Source organism: Dromaius novaehollandiae, unplaced genomic scaffold, assembly GCF_036370855.1.
Source record: "Dromaius novaehollandiae isolate bDroNov1 unplaced genomic scaffold, bDroNov1.hap1 HAP1_SCAFFOLD_187, whole genome shotgun sequence".
In the NCBI taxonomy this organism is placed as follows: domain Eukaryota; kingdom Metazoa; phylum Chordata; class Aves; order Casuariiformes; family Dromaiidae; genus Dromaius; species Dromaius novaehollandiae.
The window spans coordinates 1-24,274 of NW_026991360.1; the positions used below are offsets into that span (position 1 = coordinate 1).

General features: G+C 37.1%; 1 long non-coding RNA gene across 1 annotated transcript; it reads right to left on the reverse strand.

The window, feature by feature from the left end:
• Window positions 1–14,870: 14,870 nt before the first annotated feature.
• LOC135326022 (uncharacterized) lies at window positions 14,871–23,464 on the reverse strand. The gene is made up of 3 exons (XR_010386704.1): window positions 23,314–23,464; window positions 16,368–16,420; window positions 14,871–15,044 (listed from the first exon to the last, which is right to left on the reverse strand). It is a non-coding gene; the product is annotated as an uncharacterized LOC135326022 (long non-coding RNA).
• Window positions 23,465–24,274: the final 810 nt, after the last annotated feature.

The following is a 24,274-nucleotide window of genomic DNA, read 5'->3' on the forward strand; positions in this document are numbered from 1 at the left end:
TGCCATGATAAAAATATCTGTCTAATAGCAATAACAAATAAAAATCAAACCAATGTAGTTCTTACTCTCAGTCTCCCTTTGCAGAAGGCAAAGGATCAGGGGCAACTGATCTAGGCTGTATCAGATCAAGCCAGTTCTTACTTTCACTCCTGGAGAGCATTTTCTGAAAAAGGAATGGTAACATTGTTTTCTTGTAGTACCAGAGGTCTAAGGGAGATGGGTATCCATTTAAGAGGGGAAAACCAAGCTCTTTACAGAAATATGCAAGACATTTATAGCAATTAACTTGCTGTTCCAGAACTTAATTAGTAGGGTATGTAAATTGCTTAGCAGTGATGCAACGTTAGCTCATAGGACTATAGGACGCTTGCTGCCCATAAAGTAGTAACAATAGCTGTGCAATCAATTAGTCAATATTGGTAATGAAATGGAAAACATAAGTTAGGCAAGAGCTGTAGAAATATTTGAGAAATGAAAAGAAATGGAATGTGGCCATGTTATTTTAACTCTTAATATTTACTGGAAGATTTTCCGATTAATTCTCTGGATTAGAAGGTAAGGTTAGATTACTGTTATGACAGATAAGTTTAGTTCCCCTGATATGGTATTATGATATTATGTTACAATAGTAATGTGATATTTATTATAGGTGTTCAGAAAAAGCTGGTATTTATGCATAAATCAGGGAGCTACTATTATTTAGCTCATTTATTAATGGTCTCCTCCGGGAAGACAGAGATTTACCTTTTGTAGCGAGGCATGGGCAACTCTTTTTAAATAATCTCTTTCAGACCACAGTTGCAAACCAGTTGTGGAGCATGTTTAAATCTATGCTAATAACTAATTGGAAATTAGTTATTATACAGCAATTTATTCTGTGAAATTCAGAAGATGGTATGTCAGCAAAATGCAGAAGTTACGCCTCTTCATCTTTAAACAGCTGCCTTAGGTATAGGTAGGCCCATGTTTAATGTCGAGGATGAAAACAGTTGCAAAACAACAGCGTTCAATAGAGAAAACAAGTTAGATAACAAGACTGATGTCTTCCATCAGCAAGAAAAAATATATACGGTTGGAATCTTGTGAGTTTTGTTCTTCTGCTCTGAGTTTGCTCAAGGCAGCAGGTTGGCAATGAGATATATGAAAATACAATGTTACCATTTTCTTCTGTTCTTACAATTGTTTGTACATAATCCTGCTGCTGGGCCTAAACAATAGGATGAACAGTGGTAGGAGGTGAAGAGATGAAACGTGCTGCAACATTTGAGGTCACTGAAAGGGAAGCCAACAGTAGCTGTTGGTAAAGGTCTCTTCTTGCACTCGATTTCTGTTTTCCTTTTCTAAGCTGAGACTATTTCATCTCAGAGCAACAAAGGCTCTGGGCTGTAAGCCAGAAATATTTGGAACTGGAAACTGCCCTCCAATTTTGTCTGCATAAAAGCAAAAGTCCTGCTTTTGAATGACCTAAAAGTGAAATGAACTAACAAAATAAAATGAGACTTAAACCTTGCGGTGTATTTGAGTAGACAAAACTGCATAATATAATGGTTACTGAGTTGTGCAAATAAATGTGTTTTGTTCAGGTGTCTAATTTCTGCATATCACTTACGCCAACCAGTGTTCAAATCAAATCTCCTTCATAAGCAGGAAGAACTAGTTTAGATGTGTCATCAGAAGGCTAAAGTGTTGGTCAAACGAACATACTCATTTAAACTACCAAAACAGTTCTCTTGGTTAATCAGATTCAGAGAGCTTGTTGCCATCCTGTCAGCTAGTTGAATCATCTAGAAATAATACAGTTTATTTCCACACCTGGACTTAGTTTAGGTTTCTTGCTTAACTTTTGGAGGAAGAATGACAATGTTGTTTTTTCACCTGTGATGTAAGTGCAGCATCATTTAAAAAAGGGTGGGGGGAACCGAAACTATTTGTTTCTTGATAAGCTGCTTTTTTTTTTTTTTTTTTTTTTTTTTTTTTTTTTTGGATAAAGGTAGAATGGGAATTTTTGTAGTATCTTTGACAGCTATCCCACGGGGATGGAGGTGTATTTGTGCAGTGCAGTTATTTAGTTGGTGTGGTGTAGCAGGAGAAATGGCCTCTATAGAAAGTAAGAATTCTGTTATAGCTTGACTTTTTTTTTTTTTTTTAAGTTCTTTCTCTACATGGAGTGCTCTTACTGAAGATGATTTGAATACCTCTTAAAGAAAAAAAAAAAGAAAAAAAGAGAAAAACAGTTATTAAGACTGAGTATGTGATTGGACCAATGATACTGCTGTAAACCTGGCATGAAAGGGTATGCTAAAGGGGACACATTTTAAGACCAGTAGTGTATTGCAATCCTGTTTTTCCTTGTATAGCAGGAAAAGATTTACCATATGTATAGAACATACCTTTGGCTGGAATAGACTGTCCTAAATGCAAAATTTATGTCCTTAAGAAAATGCTTTTTAGGAAATAGTCACACATTGCTGGATGGTTCTATCAAACAATGATCTTTTTAGGCAAAGGGAACTAAATTAAAGGGAAAGTGGTGGGGGGGGGAAGACAAGGGGAAGAAATGTCTAAAATATAGAGGAGTTGAGTTTCACGCAGTGATCTTGATCTTAGAGCTGAACTTTGTATAATTAAAATCAATGCTAAGTACATCTGTAATTTGATAAATAATAAATCCTATGTTCACTATTTCCAGTTTTAGCTTCTTTAGAGACCTGGAGCCTTCCTGTCCTCTGTAAGAGGCTACTGTGTTTTTTAGAAGCAATGGGCTGTTTTTAGAACGTACGTAATAAATATAGCTTGACTGAGTCTGCATCATTTGGGAATCTGTCCCAGCGTATAATTCATTAATTCTCTCTCTCTCCCTCCCCCTCCCCCTTCCTCCCCTCCCCCCCCCCCCCCAATTTTTTAAACATTGGAAAAAATCTGATTAGGTGGTCAAATGTGATTTTTAGGTGTGATTGTAAATTTAATTTTCATACACTGCTCCTAAATATCTTTTAATATTTGGAAGAGTCCAGTTAAGGTGTGTGTGTTTTTTATATTCTCTCTCTTCAAAACCTTGAATTAAAAATCTAGGGTCATTTGTAGCCTGTTGTTTGATAGTGGGTATGAAGAACGTTTGATTACATAAATTCAGTAAATATTTATAGAAATGACACTAAATAATGGCAACAACTGTATTGGGTAGTGTGAGCAATAGCCTGCATGTAAAAGTTTAATGAGTTATGCAATTTTTAAAGGGCAGCAGTATTCTAAAGCAAAGCTATTTTTTACAGAGTTTCATTCACTGCTGCATGTATTATGATTCTTGGGGAAGATATAGAGCAGTGAAGGCAAAATTTCCTATGACAATGTAAGCTCTCCAAAATGTAAGGAGATATATATGAGCATATATATGGAGCATAGTATACCTTACAGCTTATTCCCAAATCAGTACATTTAGCAGCTGTGTGAGCCTGTTGTAGCAAGGTCAACAGTCCTTTCAGTGGTCTGAAATATTATCTGGTAGACATGAAATCCTTCATTTAAACTTAAGTGGAAGATGTGCATAATCGCAGCTCATAAACATCAGATGATGAAGCATGCTGCTTGTCTTCAGCATAAAACAAGTCTTTCTTTCTCTAACTGCAAATTAACTTGCAATACTTCCTCTTAAAGCTGATTCCTGGAAAGGAAAATCATCATAGTGTGTGGTGAAAAAGGGCAGATAGAGAACAACTGAAGCACCGAGAGCACCAGTATTTCTTGGCGGCAAGGCTTATTTCTTGCCAAAGGGTGTATTTCACTGCTAGAAGGATGGCAGTAGTTCAAGGGGCACAGGTATGTTGTGTCATGTCATGTCATGTGGTAAGGGTTTATATTTATTCAGATTGACAAGTAATTAGTGCCAAGTGAATTTAGTTGTTTATACTTTAATACTTTGGTAGTTAGTGAAATGCCAACTTAAATTACCAGGAATATGGTGCTATATGCCTTGGGTTTTTTTTGGATTATGTCACTGTTCCGGTTTCTTTGGCTAACATGATGTTCTATAATAAAAACAACTATTACATATGTATTATCCTGATGTTTTTAAAGATTGCCTCTTGCTCCAGAAGTACTTAGTATGGTACATGGTGTTAATTTTTTAACATAATCAAAAATCATCTCCAAATACCTTATTAGTGAGACTGAGAAGAACAGTACGAATCTCTGGGTAATCACAGGGTAATCTCTGGGTAATCCTGCAGCTTGGAAAAATAGAAACTTATTGCATTCTAGCTTCTCTATCAAGCCAAAAACTTAAATTCTCTTAATTCTCTCAGCTAAACCCTCTTAATTCTATCAGCTTCTGATGTTATATATAAAGCAGGAGTATTCTTGATTGAGCTCATTAATAAAGCGTTTTTATGCCAAAGAAGGACTAACCTATAACTCTGAAGTCCAGGGAAATAAATGTAATAAGCCAATCACTGAAGATATAGTGGTTAGTGATTATCTCCAAAATATAATTCTCTTTGCCAATATGGAAAACAAATTATGGATTTTTGACTAGAAAACGTTGGTGGGACTGCAGGTGACTCGTATTTTACTCGGATATAGGGCTCTGCAGCGAGTGCTCAGAAAACTGGGAGAAAAACATTTCTGTTCTTCAGTACTTTGTCCACCTGAAGAAATTACAAAGGGTATAGATAGATGCAGTATTGTGAAAGGACTGAGAGTAGTTGAAACTCAGCTTTGTGGACAAACTGCAAAGGCAAGTATGGATGGTATGTGTTTTAAGGTATGATGTACATGACCATTAAAAGACTAAAAATTTTTAGAGAACAAATCTAGGAAAAAAAAGCCTTTTCCATACGGTATTGTAGCAGCTATGAGGTAGAAGATAAGTCATGTATCAAGCTAAGTTTATAGTTGTTTGCATAATTCTTCCTTCATAACAGAACTTAATTCAGTTTGGACTGATCCCTTATACGTATGGTAATTGTGAATGTCGGTGACTGTACTTTTTCTGAGAATTAATTGAAATCCTATGATCTAAGATAGTTGCTCTCTGGGCAAAAAATTAAAAATAATTTTATACAGTCATCTTCTAAGTTGTGCTCAAGAAAAAAAATCAGTGTGCTTAAGACTCGTTTTATTATCATAATTATCCTGACATACTCAAAAGGTACTATTTTGAAACTTACTTTTCAAATCCTACTAGAATAACATCAGCTGTTTTTATTTCATCTTTTAAATTAGCTCTGTAAACTCCAAAAAACAGTGTAGACTGGTTTCTTTCATATCTATATTTTGTGTTTGATGGCACTCTTTAATGGAAACCTTTTTCATGTGCAATGCCATTTTGACCTTTTTTTATTATTATTATTTTAGGCTTTGGGAGGCACTTACAAGGTGTCTCTGCCCTGCCTGGACATCAGTTTGGACAAAAGCTATGGGAAGTTAATTATCTGAAAGTTGATCTTGCAGTCTATCAAATTTGGTTGCCATTGGCCAACAGGATCAAAAGGTAGTAAAGGCAGAATGCTTGTATCTGTACAGGCGATGAACATAATATCCTATTTTTAGGAGGGAAAAAAGAGTCTAAATGAAATTGAATAAAGTCAAAGAACTTTTTGTAAAACAAAGTCTAGAAGAGGTAGCCCAATAAAACAAGGAAAATATAAGATTATGCAGAGTCTTCAATAAAACTACCAATAAACTCCCAAATAACCTTCATCTTCCCAAATCATTGTCCACTATCTGCATATCTTTGCCAAAACATCTATTGAGGCTGAAGATGCAATCATCCCCCTGTATTGGCCAGGAAAGAAAAGCTAGAAACATTCAGTATACCATTCAGGTTTTAATCTACAGAATAGCCCACAAGAAAGTTAATTTTAATGTTTGTAACAATGTATGATTTCCCCCCCCCCAAAAAAATATCAATAATTTACTTTTTTGTGATATTAGGCGACATTATTTTGCTTTTAGAACAGAGGAACAGAAAGGTTGAAACTGAAGTGTCCATTATTGGGGGCAGGGGGAAATAAAGGAGGAGAGAGGCAGATTATATGATCAAGTTACTGAAGACTTGAGTTTTAACGCCTCGATGAATTAAGGTCTTTTAATTCTACAATTGTCTTCATTTTAGCATTTTTTTTTTCAGCTTCCCTGATCTTTTAACATTGTTTCCTTAATGTCTTCATGCTTTGTTGCTGTGGCAGATTCCCTGAAAAGCAGTTTAGTTTTTTGGAGGGAATATTAGTAAATTTATCCTTGTAACATGTCAAATATGAAAGAGCTGCATATCTTAGGAAATGGTATATAAACAAGGTTTCTTTCAGAATGTGCTTTTTTTGTCTACTGAAGGAATAAATGTATATGGTCCTTAAACTGTTTCATCAGCACAACTGAGGGATTGGTGAACTGTGACAATAAAAAGGTATTAGTGACTTGAGGCAGAGTAGAGCAAGAATATGCTAAAACGGTTTTGCTTCTGTAGGAAGCTGTGATATGAAACTTCATGCTTTGCATATGTAACAAAAGTGAATAGATATGAATATGCATATGAAAATCTTATTGGGAACATGTGAGCTTTCACGGAATCATTGACAGATGTAAATGCAAGTTAAACCTGTAGTATTTTATTAGGAAGTTGGAGACTTGAATATTATTTTTCTAGTCAGCATTTTTTTTCTTCTCCCCCAGATTAGTTTCTTACTGTCACCTTTTGCTAACAGCATTAAGCTAGGAGTGGGGAAGGAAGTAACCCACTACTAGTGAAGGCCTAGTGCAGATGGTGATTAGAGGAAAAGGAAGAAAAATAGCCTCAGTGCACTTTTTTTCCCTCTGAACTATACCTAAGATGTCATTACTAATGCTGCTGTGATACACATAGGAAGACCTGAGTCCTATGTTAATAATTAATCCTAAAATACGAGAAGTCTAGAAAATCTTTCACCTAGGACTATATAATGGAAGAAACGGAGTACAGGTTCTTCTGATAAACAAGCTAAGCCTATGTAAGGGGAGACTAACCTAGAATGTCCCAATGAATATATATATATTTACAAGACATTACTTAGTCTTTAGAGTAGAAGATGGAAATTGTTCAGCTTGCTACACCTCTCTCATCCCCAGGTTGAAACTGGGAGGTTGGAAGGAGGGGCAGGCAGCTTCAGATGTTCCCAGAGTCTGTTTTGTGTAACACAGGAACCACTTTTTACTGTAGTGTTATGTAATGCTTTGCCAGCAATGTTGCTTTGAATTGTGAGTACTCTTAACAATAGATTAACAGTTCCACAGGACAAATTAATTAATCCCTGAATCCATCTGACAGCTGCAGAAAGGCAACTGTGCTTCTTATGCTGAGAGGTTAAGTACGTTTTAATTGTTGCTGTATAGCAAGGAGAATGTAACAATCTCTTAGTGTCCGTTCTCTTTTCAGATTTGGCATTCTAAAAGATCTTAACCTTATCTCCTGATTTGTCAAACTGTATTTATGAGTTTTAAAGAGTTGCTTTTTAGTAGGCACACAGATGGCTTCTAAATGATATGGCTGCTTTGTGCTGAATTGATAATTAATAAAAATGATCAACATCTAATTTACAGCCTTGATTCGGTATCGAGGTTTATGGTGGAGTTATTAAAGCATATTACTTTCTGATAAGAAATAATAGGTTGATTGTTTTGAACTTATTTTAAAAATGAATTCTAGACTTAACAAAATCTTCTTCACCTTTTAAATTATCCAGCTGCTTGAATGTTCCTTGCCTTATGTTTTATCATTGTAGGGGGGAAATGGATATTTTTCACATTTACAGTGAAAGCCAATGTACTGTAACCTTTTAAACATACCTTTTAATCTCTTTTGCTCTAGAGGGTACTTTGATACACCTAAGAAAGAGTAAAGGCTTTTATTTAGGTAGAGATTGAGCAGAGGGTTACCCTCCTCCTCCCCTCCCCCCTTTTTTCTCTTTTTCTTTAATTCATTCCAGAATTTGGTCATGGATTTTTCATATTGCTCTGAATGTTGCAAGCAGCAATTAAAAGCTAACCTCTTCATTTCAAAATAGTGTATTAAAACAATCAATTTATGACCTGGTTAATTGAGCATGACTGGAGTGTTTGAAAAGAAAGATACATTTCCAGTCTGCTGCGGCTGCAACCAGGCACTAAATCAAACAGACGGCTCACAGAGACAGGCAAGCTGCTGTTATTAAAGGTAAATGAAATCTTCTGTGCTGCATTTATGAGACATGAGAGTTTTACCTGTAGCATGCTCAGGCAACTTTTGCCAGAAACAACTTTCCTTGGACTTCTGTAAACATTCCTATCTATGTGATGGGTGCTACTTTGTCTGAAGCTTAATCTGGAATAGTTAGTTGCGTGACTTGTTCTTTCCTTCCCCTTCTGCCTTTTTGATCATCTTCTTTTGCCGTTAGTTTATTTCTGATCAAGCAAAATCATCTTTCTGCATATCTGTCTCTCAGTAGGACAAAGATTAGTAGAAGACAAGTGTTTCATGACAAGTTTTGACTATACTCTCTCCCTCAATTCACCAACTCAAAAATAATGTCATTAAAATACTTCTAAAGGGAGCTTTAGGTGTAATATTTTGAAGAGTGTTGGAATATTTTGGAATCCAAAACTGGAGAGGCAGCCAAGTAATAGAAAAAACCCCAGCTCTCCTTACTCATAGTGCACATGGAGTGGCACAGTAACATTAAATAAATTGGAAGGTATCCAGGCCTAGATATTTGAAAAGATATTTTACTTCAGTTCAGATACATTATTGCTATTATACTCTTTAGTTGCATCCTTTTCAAATGAAAGATTGTGCTTCCCTTTTGAGAACAGCTCTTGGGATTTTTAGTAGTCTTGCTTTCTGAAATGCTGATTAGTCAAACTAGTGGTGGAATGTGGCTTTATCAAATGTCAAAGAAGCGAGGAACCATTAGACAAACAGACAAATGGGAAAATTTGTGGCTGACATGAGAAATGATTTTTGAAATGGCAGTGTTCTCATAAACCTTTTGGAGCTTGTAAAACAAATATATACCTTCTCATCAGTATCCGAGAATTCTTCTAGACTTGACTCCAGCATGTATCATAGCCTTTCATTTTAGAGATTTAATCAGCTGTTTTTAGGATCTCAATTGTAGGCTAGTCATGCCTTATAATGGCAAGATGGGGAAAATGCTAGCAATCTTCCTAACGTAGTAAATTTTAGCTACTATAGGTAGTAGCCTGGTAACATATCAGGACATTTACATCTTGAAGTTTGAGTTTCTCTCAACATCTGAGCATGTTGGATTTGTAATAATGCCATTTAGGAAAATCTGCTTGCATCAGGGACTTTTTTTTTTCCCCCCTCCACCAAAAGTGATTGATAGCAAATGTACTTAAGAGGCACTGCTGGATTAAAAAAACAAACAACCCTCCCCCTCACCCAATCCCTTTCCTTTCTTACCATGTCCAATCTAGCAATACAGTTAAATGGAAAATGGAAAACTCCATGTGTCTGACTGTGTTCTTTACCTCTTTCCAACTCATACGGGTGCACATGCACATTGCTGAAGTCTAGATTTGCAAATTGTGAAAGACTGTTTAAATAAAATTATTTCCATATGAACTGGAAAAATCAAATAATGGAAACCTCGAATATCTCAAAACTGATCTGGTAATTGCAGCGTAAGTAATGCTTTAAAGTGCAAGAAGTGAAAATACTATTAGGGGTTACCATAGTGCATGCAGATTAGAAAATTAATTTGTCTTAAGTGAGCTGTCAGGTTAATGTTAACATAGTTCATTGTGGTTTCATAAAGTTGCAGTCTTTTGTGAATTTTAGGTGTTTGTTCCAACATTAAATTTGTTCACACTTTGGAGATGTGGGTGCATTTTAATATTTTTGCCATTAGGAAAACTGATATAATCAATAAAAGCCCCCAAACTTGCTGCAAAATACCACTTTATTTCAGTGGATATCTAGCCTTTTTTCCATGCATGTTATTTTTGACTTTTACCTAGAGACATTACTGCAATGTCAAGGAGTAATTTTTTTGTAAATTCTGACTTCTAAAAATGCATTTATAAAAAAAAAAAGAAGAATTACCTGTTTTCCCCAGTTCCTTATTCCCTCTGAGTGGTTATGCTTGCTTCCGGTGATTAAAAGGGAAGGAGCTTAACAGGAATTTGTGGAGGGCAAATGTAATACTTTGTGATATCTACGTATTGCTATCTTCTCGATCCTGCCAGGAAATTAAAGGTAGGGAAGGCATACTTTGCAGAATATTCCTTTTGGACTAGCTGATAAATGAAGAGTTGGCATACATTACCGTAGGAATAGTGAAGACTGCCTTTTCTCTCTCTGTGTTTTTTGCATGGGAGGAGAGGACTGATACACAAGGGAGAGAAATGTTCCATTGACCTCACTTAACAGTGGTGTGAATCCTAATAGACTTTGCTCTGCTCACTTCTTAGAGAGAACAGTGCGTCTAAGTCCAAAGGAAGAAACATTTTGCTCTAGGTCATAATGTTTCTATCTTTTGATCCCTGTGCAGCTCTGTAGTCTCTCACATGATCCTGTCTGTCACTACAGAAGTTCTCCTCGATAAATTCATGCAATATTACCTTGATAAGGTCTTCAGAATAGTCCTTTTACATGCAGGCTCTACTACCTACCACAGTAATGCAGATGACTAATAAATTAGATTTAAGAAAATAATGATCGCTGCTGTTTAAGGAACTCAGACATGATATTTCTTGGAAACTCCATCAAATACTGAATGATTGGATCACATACATGTTCACTCTATACAATTTTTAAGCATATTAACGCAGGGGGGGAAATATCCTTTTCCTTCTTTGCAGTCTGTCCCAGAGCTGCAGATATCACTTGGAGCTTTCTCTTCTTTCTCAGTGCATGGTTCAAGAAATGCATTATGGAACAGGCTGATTCTCAACCCAGTCCTGGGTTGGTTCAATGCAACCATGAGTTTAGTCTCTTTCAGGTCTCCTCTCAGTAGACGAATAGCTAAGCAGTGCAATCCTCTCCCTTACAGTCTCCAACTTCTAACAGCCCTGGTGACCCATCATGTGTTCTGGTGTGACCTTTGTATTTGGGCTTGTGCAGAGGGAGTGCTGCTCATGCAGTTCTTCGTGCCAGAAATATTTCCCATGGGGATGGACGGTACTTATGGTCTTGCAGAGCAACTAGGAATTTGACTGACTTTCTGACTTCTGTTTTCTTCTGGGTCCTCAGGCTTGAAGTGAAGTTCTGTTTGCAGATTTACCAGTGTTTTGAATTTCTTTGTAGTTTATTACTTGAAAAGAATCTCAGAATCTCCTGGTCCTGTGCTGGTGGAAGATTGAAATGCTGCTTTCTGTCTCTCAAGCATCCTGACTCACAGTGCTGTGCCCACGTAAGGAAACGCACAGATAACAAGTCCTAAGACCACCCATGATTTTGTATCCTCTCTTTCTCTCGCTCCCCTCAGCCCAAAATCTTTTTCAGGTCGAAGATGCTTGATGTGTTAAATTGATCCATGTATGGAAGCTATTCAATACATTTTGATCATTCTTGTTGACTTCTGTAACCCTTTCCCAAATCTGCTGTCTTTTGGGTGGGTGGTGTGTGTGTAAAAGTGAGAGGGAAGGGAATGACCAAAACTGTGCCCAGAATTCAGCAGGTCAGACAATGAATATTTTATAGCTTATTTTTCCTCTCTCAAATGTTACTTTGTACATTTTGGGCTTCCAGTTAATTCTTTTGTCCTTCTTTTCCTTTGTAACACGTGAAAATATAATGGGTAAAATGAGGAGGGACATTGCGGTTGTTTCTTAGCTTTTTTCTAAATTGAAAGTTTAGCTGTTCTGCCTTGAATGTACGCAATGATGATCAGATAAAAACGTGTGTGGAAGAGCCTCCTTCAGTGTACTTTAAAATATATGTTGTCTCGTGTCTGCAACGTGCCAGCTAGGATGGGGGCTATTATCTCTGCTAGTCTGAGCAAGTAAAACCTTCAGAGTTTTACCAGGAACACAGAAGCTGGGTACTCTTCACAGCCATGTCACTAACTTTATATGATATTGTTCAGTTTATAAGACTTAGCTGTTTCCTACCTCAAGGCTAAGGATTGCGTTTCCAGTATGACAGTGAAATGTAATATTATTATGGAATGAGTATGTGAACACTCAGTACGTTAGAGCTTATGAGCGTGTCTGCTGTGAACTAGGTATTTTCAGGCTGCTAATTACTATGTGAGCTGAATGATGGTGCTCTCTAACATTTAAATCTACTCTGTGAAATAATCCTCTGTAAATCTGCTACAAAGGGTCTGTAAAACATTCCTTTTAAGAGGTTGTGAGGTTTATTTATCATGGAAAGTAGGTATTTAGAGAGAAAGTGCTTGATATTAAATTGCTAAAGCTGAAACATTTGAAGATCTGTTTCACTATCTTAAAGTTTTAACATAAACATGCCAGTTAAATTCCCTGCTATCCTTCCCAAAAATGAAAGACAAACACATTTTTCTGAAAGATCCCTCATAACAGAGGGACTTGCATGCTCAAAAATATTTAATATTTCTTTTGCCATCACAAATCCGGAAACTGTGTTTGTTGCTGTAGAGTTGACCTGAAAATGAGCAGCTGTGAATCCTGTTCTCTTCTTTGCCTGTCTCTGAGGCAGTAAAGTATTTTGGATTAGGTTGATGAGTTCATCTCAATCTTTGTAACTATTATGACCATACTTTTTTAATACTTGCTACTGTTTCACCTCAATGGTGAGATTCAGCAGGTACATTAAGATTCAGCTGCTACATAGAGTTGTACCCTAGTTTTTCCTCTGCCGTTCAGTAGTTGGAACGCTCTGCAGTGTGTCAGAAAAGTGAATGACTGGTGTGATTAAGACACATTTCTCTGTGTACACAGAGAAAAACATTTCAGTTTGTTTTTGTTTTTTTTTAAGATGTAGGAAATAAAAAGAAAAAAATGAAATCTGTACTGGAGGAATAGAATTTTCTTCATTTAAGTATGAACAGTACTTCAAATGAATGTAAGGAAATCATAAGATACCTGAATTTAAAGGTTCAAATGAACTAGTGGGACTCTAAATGCCGTCTCTCCTTCTGTTAACATATATCATGGAATGTTTAAAAAGTTGGACTTTTTGAATATATACTTTGAATATATACAAATAGCATGGGAAAAAACAGGTATTATAAGAGACCACAGAAGGGAAAATTTTATGGTCCACGACAGAAGGGATATAGTCCACAGTTGATGAAACTTTAATTTAGTTAGTAGACAGAGTCTGTTGCAAAAATATCAAATGACGGAATGATGAAATGTAATTAGTAAGTGTTGGACACTTTTCCCAGAAGCCATATGGGCCTTAATGTGTAAGGTGATACATAGACCTCACATAAGATTTTGTGGGTTTTTTGTTTTTTCCTTAGCAAAGAAAGCATCCACTAGCAGATTGTCATCATGCATCCATTGTGTTCACTTACTCTTTAACCTTCCTTGATGAGTAGAAATGGCTTGCTTTTTAAATACAAGACTTGAAAGAAACTCTGATTGGCTTTTAGGAGCATTCACTAAGCAAATGTCTTGAGGTTCTTTAAATTAATTGATGCCTTTTTCTTGCTGTGCCTCTATTAGAGTTCTGTATGACTAAGGAAAAAGATTTTTTTTCCTGTGAGTGTATGTGTACATTCTAAACTGTTATTGAGACTGACGGACTTGAATTAAAACATACAAGTAATTTGATTAGAGAAATAAATGGCTGTATATTAGGAACCTGCACTGGAAATAAAATATTTGAAATGTGCGCATCTATTCATATGGTAATAACAGGCCCTTTCAGGCACAAGGGCTGAATAGAATGATGCAGCCTTCAACCTTTCGATTGTTGCTATAGCAAGTACATTGCCTGCTAGTAATTAATTTGAACATCCATCAGTTACCTGGCCAGGTAGGCCCTGTAGCACTTCAAAGAAATAGGTTTGTTCAGTTTATCCAACTTGTCCCCAAAGTGGACATGTTCTTCAAATATTCTCACTTGGAGTGATTTAATGAGTTGACTAGTAGCTTGGCAGTGAAATAATCTATTGTGCACTTATTTTAGAAACAACAGAAAAAAGCATGATCCATTTTTTACTGAAATACTTTCTCTCAGAGAGCAGACCAAACTAGGAAGGAATTCTTCTGCCCCCCCCCCCCCCCATAGTGGACAATATTTTTTTTAAAAAAAAAGGGGGGGTAGGGGGTTAACACTGAACACTTGCACAGTTTTTTCTTTTTATCCAGAGTAAAACTTGCTGATATGAAGTGTTTTAAGTTGCTGTGAAAGTTAGATGGGAGATTGTTGCTAATCAACAATATTTTATTACATAAGGATTTAAACCAGGTCGTATTTATGGTAGGAGTTTGGCCTGCGAAGAGAAACAAATATATACTGCTCAAATTGCATTAGGCTACTTTTTGTTTTAGGAAATAGATAGCTAATTACTGGTGAAATTTAAACAGTACTTCAAAAATACTCTATGGAAATAAGGCAACAAATGTATTTAAAGATGACTGCTAAGGTTATCTATAGAACGGATACTGAGATATCCTCTGGTCATGGTAAGGTCCCTGCTGTGCTGAATACTAAGCATTTATGATGACAATACTCTCCTTTGCTTCAGCAGTGCCGGACCCAGTCTTGAAGATCTAATGTAAGATGGTTGTCTATAAAAGCCTCTTAGCACTTCCCAAAGTAAGGCTATAGAGGCTACAATAGTGAAATGATTGGTAATACAGTAATCTGCTTTACAAAAGCCCTGAGAGAGGGGGAGAGAGAGAGAGATCTATATATAAGTATATATATATTTAATAATGAGAGAATTTCAAATGGACTAGAACTTGATTTGCTTCTTAGGAACTGGCAGAAGCTGAATCCTAGATGCTGCTCATACTGCTTAAATCCTTGTATATGTAGGTAATGTGAGATCTTTTAATTTGTTCATGATTTTTAGTCTTTTCCAGCTCTGCTGTAAAACAGTTCTTCTAGTAGAAGTGATCTGTCACATACAGAACTGAGGAAGAAAGATACACAAAATAGAGTTTAAATAAGATCGTATCATTAATTTCTTTCTTTTTTTTTTGCCTAATGTTTCAGATTTTTCTTCTTGACTGTCCTCCATGTCGGGTTGCAATGATTCTTTTCAGGTAATGCCCCATCCTTGCTGCATTTCTGTCTACTTGCATGGTGTGCTTAGAAGTTGATTGTGGCTTAAGTCATAAAATAGTAAGATACGCATCCAGCCCTTAGTTAGAAAGACATACTGGCTGGACTGAATGATGAGACCTTGAAAAGGGTCATGGCTTCAGCTGTGGGTGCTGAGTCCACTGACCCTTGTTTCTTTTGTACTGGTGGTGGTTTTGGTCTCACAGGCAACACCTATTCGCGCAGTAGTTGATGAGAGCACAGGTGTCCTTCTACAGAATAACCTATGGGCTTGTTAAATGTATGTCATGTGCCTCGTACTTTCTGATTATCTTCACTAAAAATTAGTAGCTGATCTTCATGGAAGGCCATATGTACAGTATGGGTCTATTTTTTAAAATGTGGAGATAAGTTAAATAGTTAAAGCAGATTCCTACTGATTTGGGTATTTCTCAAATGTGTGCAATCTTTTCTATAATATTGCTTATTGTTACTAACTTTAGGAAGTGGTCTAATGGACTAGTGCAGTAGAGTCCAGTAAACAGCCCATACTTTTTATAGGTTCTTACCTATAGAGTTCTTGCTCTCAAAGGCCCTCTCTCATGTGCGTTGCATGATAGGGGTACAGCTAGTATATTGTGAGGAGGGTCATGGGACTTCCCAGACAGAATGATAATCAGGAATGGCTGTAGTTGCCACCGTGACAGTTCACTCGGCTCTTTCTTCTCTTAGTCTAGGCAGTGACTGGAAAATATGATGCTGGGGGCATGCCTCATGAATTGTTTTGGAGGTGCTACTGTCTCGCTACAACTTTTTCCTGCTGCTCCTTATTTGGGCAGGGAGTAGGCTGAATACAGAGATACAGTACTAGTGCCTCTTCATCTCAGAGAGCGTGCAAAGTAAGTCTGGTGTCTAGGAAATCCTGGATTTACTATGCATTTGCAAAGGACTGGTTGCAGGGCAGAGGCTGCAGTATTTGTTCTTTTTCAGAATGAGCCTTTCTGTTTTCTGACGTCCTGACATACAAATGACATTTGAAGAACTGTTTTGGAATTGTAATACCTTCCTCCCCCGCCCCAAGTTACTTATAAACTTTGTAATTTTTAATAGAGTTTATGACAGGCAGTGGTTGTAGAATGAAATTTATGCTTTACTTTGTCTCTTATATAAAGTAGACTTAAACAGTACTGACCTTACTTCTGTAGGTCCTGATGCAACAGTGGTTCAGGGAGAGATGACTGAAAGCTGTATAAAATAAAATACAGCACTGTAATTTAAATACTACTTTCTTTCGCTTGTCTTTGCTTGGGATTCTCTGTTGCATCTTTACAAATATAATTCTTTTATTTAAGTGACTCAAAAATCAGACTTCTTGCAAATTCCCAAAGCTTTAGTTTGATGTCATGTACATTTATGGAGTTGGATGAAAGTAAAAACTTTCTCAAATGTCTATTTTAAGCTCTGAAAGCAAAATGAACAGCAAAATTTCAACCATTTAGCAGCCTGGACCATGAACAGGATTAATATGAACAGGATTAATATGAACAGGCAGTCAAAACCTTCTAGGAATCCAAAGCTCATTATAGAAAGCAGTCCTACTTCAGGAAATTATTAAAATGTTTATTTAAAGAGAGTTCTTATCCTGGTTATTGCAGTGAACAGTGGCTTTATTCAAATTAAAGCCAGCAGAATTTTCTCAAATTTCCTGCTACCTTTTATGAAAGATACACTACATAAAATACTACATAACTATATATAACATGTACATATAACATACTACATAAAAACTTTGCATTTCATTTCTAATCTGTGAAAATAATATCTCATCTCTCTTCTAAGGTTGCAGATGCATATGTTAAATGGGGCCCTCTTAGCATTGCTGTTTCCTGTCGTTAACACGCGCCTGGTGAGTATACTATACCTTTCCTTCTCCTCGTGTATTTCTTCCTACAATACTTTCTCTAGAAAGGTGCTTGAGCTGTCTTTAGAGGTGGCTAAACTACACAGATTTGGTTTAGGAGCTATACTTCTAAAATACTAAGCAAGTTTTGATGGTTAAAATTTCTTGCTGCATGTAAATTCACTGCTCATGGAAAACTTCTTTATTCCCATATCTTTGTTTCTGCAGGTATTTCCTCCCTCTCAATTAAATTCAGCAGGCTACATACTATTTGCATAATGAATCGGAGTGATCTATAAATACCTGCTGGATTTGTGTATTGAAGAGATATCTAAGACACTGAGAAAATGATGGGATGAGAGTGTTTCACTCAAAGCAGGTAAGTTAGCTCTTTTGCTAAGATCTTTCTGAAGTACTAGATTATCACTGAGTTGCTTCTTTTACTGTGAAGAACTTGCTGTTTTGAATATGGCAGTCAGATTACTAACACTTGCAAGTAGCCACCTTTCTTCATCCCAGACCCTTTTGTAAAGCTATCTAAAAGGTGTTTCTTCTACATTGCTGGAGCAAGCAAACTACTTTCTGAAATGCATTTTTTTTTTATTTGTAAGTATTATTTTAATGATGTCTGAGACAACACTATTGAATGCCTGAAACTGAAGAACTAGTTTCTTTTCAAGCAGATGCATATAAAACTATAAATAAAATTTAAGTATAAAAAGTTTAGACTTCAGAATGGCTACGTTGTGAGATGGAGCTGTCAAGTGTGTTTTCTTTTGGACGTCAGTTGCTACGCTGCCGTACCTTTTGTCCTTGTGTTTTACAGGGTAAATTGATTGTGGGGAAAAAAGTTAATGCAAAAAAATAGTTTATATCTTTCACATGATTAGGTTAATTCTAAAGTCTAAACCCTTTTGTAGGGTGGCAGCAAGTGCATTCAGGAATGTAGTTGTAGCATCATATCGTAGCTGGGGTGGGCTTAATCTAGGAAACTTTGGCAAACAAGACCAGTGAAGTTGCAGCAATGCAATTTGTGTAGGCTGCTAATACAAGGACATATTCAGGGTTCAAGTTGTGTAGTTGGTGCTGAAATCTCTGCTGCCAGTTTCAATGTTATCGGTACTGAAGCAAGCTAGATTGTTAGTAGATGTATGCCGGTCAGCATCATTTAAGCCTTTGAATATGCTATAGATACAGTCTTTATTTCAGCCTGGTGGCAGCTATTAGTCCTACAAATTATAGTTTGAGTTAGATTTTTGCTTCAAGTTATTTACCTCCAACAACAAGCTTTTTTCCTGAGTGAAGTCACATAAGAGCCCTCCTATGATCAAAGTGAACGCTGAGTAAATATATTTGGCTTTAGGAAAATTCAGTCTGTTTTACCAGGCTGTAAATTCCTGGTACAGGTCACTAGAATGGATCCAAAATACTAGTCTTTGATTTACAAGCACAATCACAAAAACTTCCATGTGGAGAGTTAATAATGTGGAGAGTGGAAGCGTAGAACAAAGTTCATTGTCCATTCCACCCTGATCTTTAAACTGACAGTGAACGTGATAGCTTTGAAAGCGGCTTCACAGGATAGCATGTGGCCCATGGTTAAAATGACGTAGTGGGAGACTAAAAAACTAGAAGTGGGTACACATGAATATGGGAGATTCCTCAGGCCTGGAATTTGCCCAGTGTTGTTGGCGTCTGTCACCTGCTCTCCCCCCCAAATTAGGCACAGCAGGGTTTCTTCATCCAGGTTTTCAAAACTGCTACAAATTTCCTGTCTTCTGGAAGAAAAATTAGCCTGTTGGTGTCCCTAGTAATACTCAAACCTGTCGAGAATTAATGCTAAGAAAAGTTGTCCTGAATCTGAGCTGGATAAAATATTTCTAAGAATTATTTTTAAGAGTTGTTATGCATGCACATATGGGGGTGTGTGTGTGTGTGTGTGTACGTATATATACATATAAGCGCACATGCTTGCTCATTTTCTCAGATTTCAGTGGTTTCAGTAGTATAAGCCTCGAGTTCCTTCAAGATTTAGTCTTTTTGTCCTTCCTAATCTGGTAACTACACATATTCTTTTTCATACTAGAAATGTTTATTTGCAGTTTGCAATTGTTTTTATTAAAACTAGTTACTGCTGAATAGAAATGGCATTAAATCAAAAATGCAAATAGAATTTCTTGATAATAGAATACTTTTCCTGTTTCAAATTAGGTAGCTTTCTGATTTCTATTGGATTTTTAGGAGTAACCTGTTAAGGTTAAAATAATACATGTTGAAATATTTTAATAAATCATTAACTTGTATTTTCTCTAATATTGTTATAGATCTCACTTATATTTGGGCAGTGGTGATTAAACAGGAAAAATACAGACTACTCGTATAAAATTCTGCCCTTCTCTAGAGATAGAGGAGCCAAAGGACTACGTCCAAGAGCAAATATTTTTGGAATAAATACAGCTCTAGGATATTTTTGGCTTAACAGCTGCTTGCTAGGCTAGTCTCTTTTCTGTGTGTCTTCTGGCACAAGATAATATGGGTGATGTTTTATAGCACTGCAGCTTTGGCCCAAATTATTTCTTGGTAGACGTGCATTCTGCTCTATAACTGTCGTTGTAAATATCCACAATGACATTTTCCTGAAAGCACTGAATAACTCTTAACACTTAGTAGGAAGTTCCAAAAAAAAGTGCAATAAATTTGTCTATGCTCTCTGTTCCTCTGCTCTGATTTGTAATACCTTCCTGAAAAGCTTTTGACTCAGTCAGGAATGGTCATCATTTTATGCCTCAACTTTTTATTTCAGTTTTGTGATATTTTAAGACATATTTTACTGTATACATGGTTCATACAAAAATTTGTATACCTAGTTACATCTGTAAAGGGTTGTAATATATAGTGCCTGGCAGAAAGTAAGAGCATGAGAAGTTGGACACCTGACCCAGCTACTCATTTAGAAGTGGGGGAGGGAGATCATGCTTTTGGGCAGGTAGGTGGGAGAGAGTTCTCTCATTCTCAAGAGACAAAACATTCTTGATTAGCATTAACAATCACATGGAAAATAGGGTAATCTTTGAAGACTTCCAGGTAAATAGAGAAGAAAATGTTAAGGGAATCAGATTGTTAGGTTCCCGGGTAGGAGCCTAGAAAGGTGTAAGAAGAAATACACAAGTGCAAGATCTCTTTTAACTCCGTATCTATATTACATGGAATACAGTGTAGGTCCTGATAGCCTAAGCCTCACAAAGGTTGGAAAGGAAGCCCGTTAAAAGTTTCTCAAATAAGTCGCAAAACAATGTGTGGCACCAGGTCTGTGCAAGTAAATTAATTTAGCTGCCAGTGAAGTGTTTGGAGAGTAATCGTTTTTGTAGGAGCATGTGTGCGAACATATTGCATTAATCAAATTTTAAAGGAAAATATTTCTACTGGTTTTAAAGCTTTGTTTGCAAGCTGATGTCCTGAATATGTTGATATAGATAAAGTAAAAAATAAGACATGTCCTAGAGGCGTTGGGCTTACTGTCTCGGCTAACACAGAGATGGTGCAGTTTTAATGTTTCCAGAAGTTGCTAGACAGTATTATTAGAACTATTTGCCTTGAGAGGTACACAGCCTAAATCTGTTTTAGGAATAGAATCATACTTTGAGCAATACTTGCAGTGCACTCTGTCTTTAGGGACTATGATAATGTCCTACTGCATCTCTGTTGACTGTTAAGGTAACAATGCACTGTAGTAAAAAGTTTGCCCCAAATGCCTGTTAGCAACACAGCAAAATGGAATAAGTAATGGTAGCACATGATGTCATTTCTAAATTGTCTAAGTCTAACTGGCATAAGTGGAAATAACAGTATGGTTAGACATCCAGGGCTCTGGAAAGGTGGTGCTTTGGCTGCTATTCGTACTAAAGCCAATGATTCTGCATCTTTCACACGTATCGAGGCTACGTACGTTAAAATGGTATGGGTGCGTAAGTGCAATTTACAATCACACTTTTATTTGGGAATGCAAATTTACCTTATACTGGTGGTAAGTAGTGCCAGTATTATCTGTAGAGGAAGTAAAAAATACTCTTTCTGAAATTAGTATTTTGTGCACATATAACTCTTCTATCTTGGACTCAATTCTACAGATGCCTGACTGTGTCCCTAGAGTCATTACATGTGTGCTGGTTTGCATAATCAAATTGAGTGACCAGGAGACTGTAATGCCTTTTTATGAGATACAATAAACATCAAATCTAGCACTGATCAAATAAGGAAAACAGTAATAAAAGTTAAAATAAATGCCTACAGTTTAGCTCAGCAGTGCATTGAACAACTGCATTGTCCTAACTTTCTTGGTCAGTTTAATCTCTGTAGTGACAGGCCAAGAAAAAAAATCCCTCTCAAATTAGCAGAATTTGGGTATGTCATGAGTTGGAATCCTGGGGGTTTGCTCTAGCTGGATCTTCTGGCATTTGTATACTAGTAAAAATATAGTTGTTGTTCTTGTTTCATTATGTTTCTGATCCCCTCCATCCCTGTAGCAAGGTATTATTCCTAGTCCTGTGTTCCACCATGTCTCGACTCTACTAATCTTCAGCACAGACGGACTCTCTTTATAAATCTCATGACTGTGCTTGTGCATGCTAACGCTTCCCTCTGGTAGCAGATGCAGATTCTGATTCTCTCCCTCTGTATATATGCCCACCCTAACAGGATTAATTGAAAATGAGAACTAGATAATATTGGATAAAACTAATCAATTAATGCTACCTTAAGGGGTTATATTATAATTCTCTCTACTGACTGGATTGTGTAGAAGATGGCAGATGCCTACTTGAAGTTGAGATTAGGTTTTTTTGCCTATATCAGAATATCAGAAAATATCAGAAAAGGAACTGTTGCAAATAAAATCTGGGGAAACTGGTTTAGACCTTAGCACAGACACCACACAGATGGGTGCCTGATACTTAGCTACAGCCCTGGTACTCATTTATTTTAAGTGGCTTTGCTGTTGGCATCAATGCCAACATTAACATATCTTTATTTTCGCCCCATTCAGGTATGTGGGAATCCCTTATCTGATCTATGCCAGGTGGACAAACTGGTGCCTGAGCTGTAGAATTGGCTGAATAATACGGTACTGAACAGTACAATAGTGTAACGTGGGTCAGCTTCTTGGCTACTTGCCGTTTGGACGTCTGCTTGAGAAATGAGTCTTAGCAGGACTGGAAATAATCTGTTTTCCAAAGGCCACTTGTGTTTTTGTTTTGGATTTTTTTTTTCTTTTTAAATACTTCATGTCTGTCCTGAGATGATTCTCTTAAACTCCTCCAGCAACTGTCTCTCCTCTGCCAAATAAGTCACTTGCTATCCTGAATATGTTGAGAAGTAACCAACATCTGTCACATGGGCCTAGTAGCTGTTTGCCCCATGATTTCTGCATTGTACAGCTTTATATAGATTCCCCCTCTCCCATTTCATATATACTGTGGTTTGCTTTACAGGTTAAATTAAAAAAATCTGCTTGCGGCTTATTTGTGGATTACTGACCCTGTCTAGGATACTAGTCATTAATTTTAAGTTATGAATCTGGGTTTACTGACTATGTCTAGGAAAGCTACTGGTACAGAATGCCATTCCATGTTTACTGCAGACACCTAGCCTGCCTGCTGGGTGTGCTATAGAAAAGGGCAGAGCTGAATTACTTTTGTTCCTTTTTCTGTCATACCCTGCAGTCTTTGTAGAGGATGGTGGAGGGAGAGTTCTTGCCCAACACAGTGCTTGAGCTATTGTTGCAAATATAAAACCAAGGCATAAATAATTAGCAGAGGGAGGAATACTACCTTCAGAAAACAGAGCAAAGTAGCAACCTCCCTTCCCACTGAAACCAGCTGAGCTGAAGCGAGTTTAGACTAGTGTTTTGCCATGCTTTGCGGGGCAGGGAGGAACTCGCATCTAAATATTAGACTTCTGGGCTCAACTCTATTCGAAGCTCTATGGTTTTGAAGAGCTTTTTCTAAATCTTAGTGCAGTCAATGGAAAGACCTAATTGTTTCCTCAGGGCAATAGCTGGTTTAAGTTGAGGCATCCATCATGTGCTCAGAGGACTGCCGTTGATGGCCGTGACTTTTCTTGCTCAGAGATAAAAGAAAGAGGTGAGCTCTAATCCTTCATCACATAGTTTCTCTTTTCTGCAGTCTCACAAGCAATAAAAGTGGCTGCTAAGGGTTTAGTTAGGCCGTTATACATAACTTACCTGTTCCTGGGATGAGAGCTTACTGTCTGCTCGCTATTTATTCTTGGTACGTCTCCAGCGAGCCCTTAGCAAGTGTCCCGGGAATTGTGGCCCTTTTGAATCTGCACCATACTGGGCTGATGCGGGGGCAAGCAGCAGATGTGGCTACCTTGAGCTGAACTCTTCCTGGAAAAAACAAAACATCGTACATCTTCTAGCAGAAGTTTCATCAGAAAATGTAAAAACTGAATAGTCTGAATGTTTATTGCAAAATATGCTAACATAGTACTCTGGATTTTGTGTGCGTGTTTGAGGAATAGTGTATGTCAGTATTAGGCTGTGTTTTGAAACACAGCATGATTTTATACCAATGTTAAAACCAGTGAATGGACAATGAACAGATTTTTCTTCAAGTAGCAACCTTTAAAGGAAAAGAACCTATTATCTTGAGTAGCAGGGTAGCCTGTACTCTGTATTCATTTAGACTGTTAAGAGAGCCTAGAATATGAGTTAGTAGAAGAAATGGATAATTTGTCATTTTGTCTTGTACCTTTACTTGTTTTAATGCCCTGAGAAGGGAAACAAGGTGAAATGCAGGAAGAGTGATGCTAGCAGCCTGCAAGGGAGAGAGGAGTTTAGGGCAAACAGCCAGCAAACCGATTGAAAATTAATATACAGAGTTCAGAGTAGTCCATCTTGATAACGAACGTTCAATGTTCCCGAATCTGGGGACAGGTGTGGATAAAGAAATATGTCATCAATACATTGGTCTGTTACTAGGGAAATACTTGTTGCTCTTGAGAGTGGCTGCTGCGTTCCACCAAAGGCATCTGATGGGAGAAGACACGTCTGTTGAGGCCTGTGGCGAGGGTCTACTTTAGGGTTTGTTGCAGTCTGGATTTAGATACTCATGGCCTTTGCAACTGCATACCATCAAATATTATGAGATGAATTAACTCAGGAGGCAGTATTCTGACCTCCT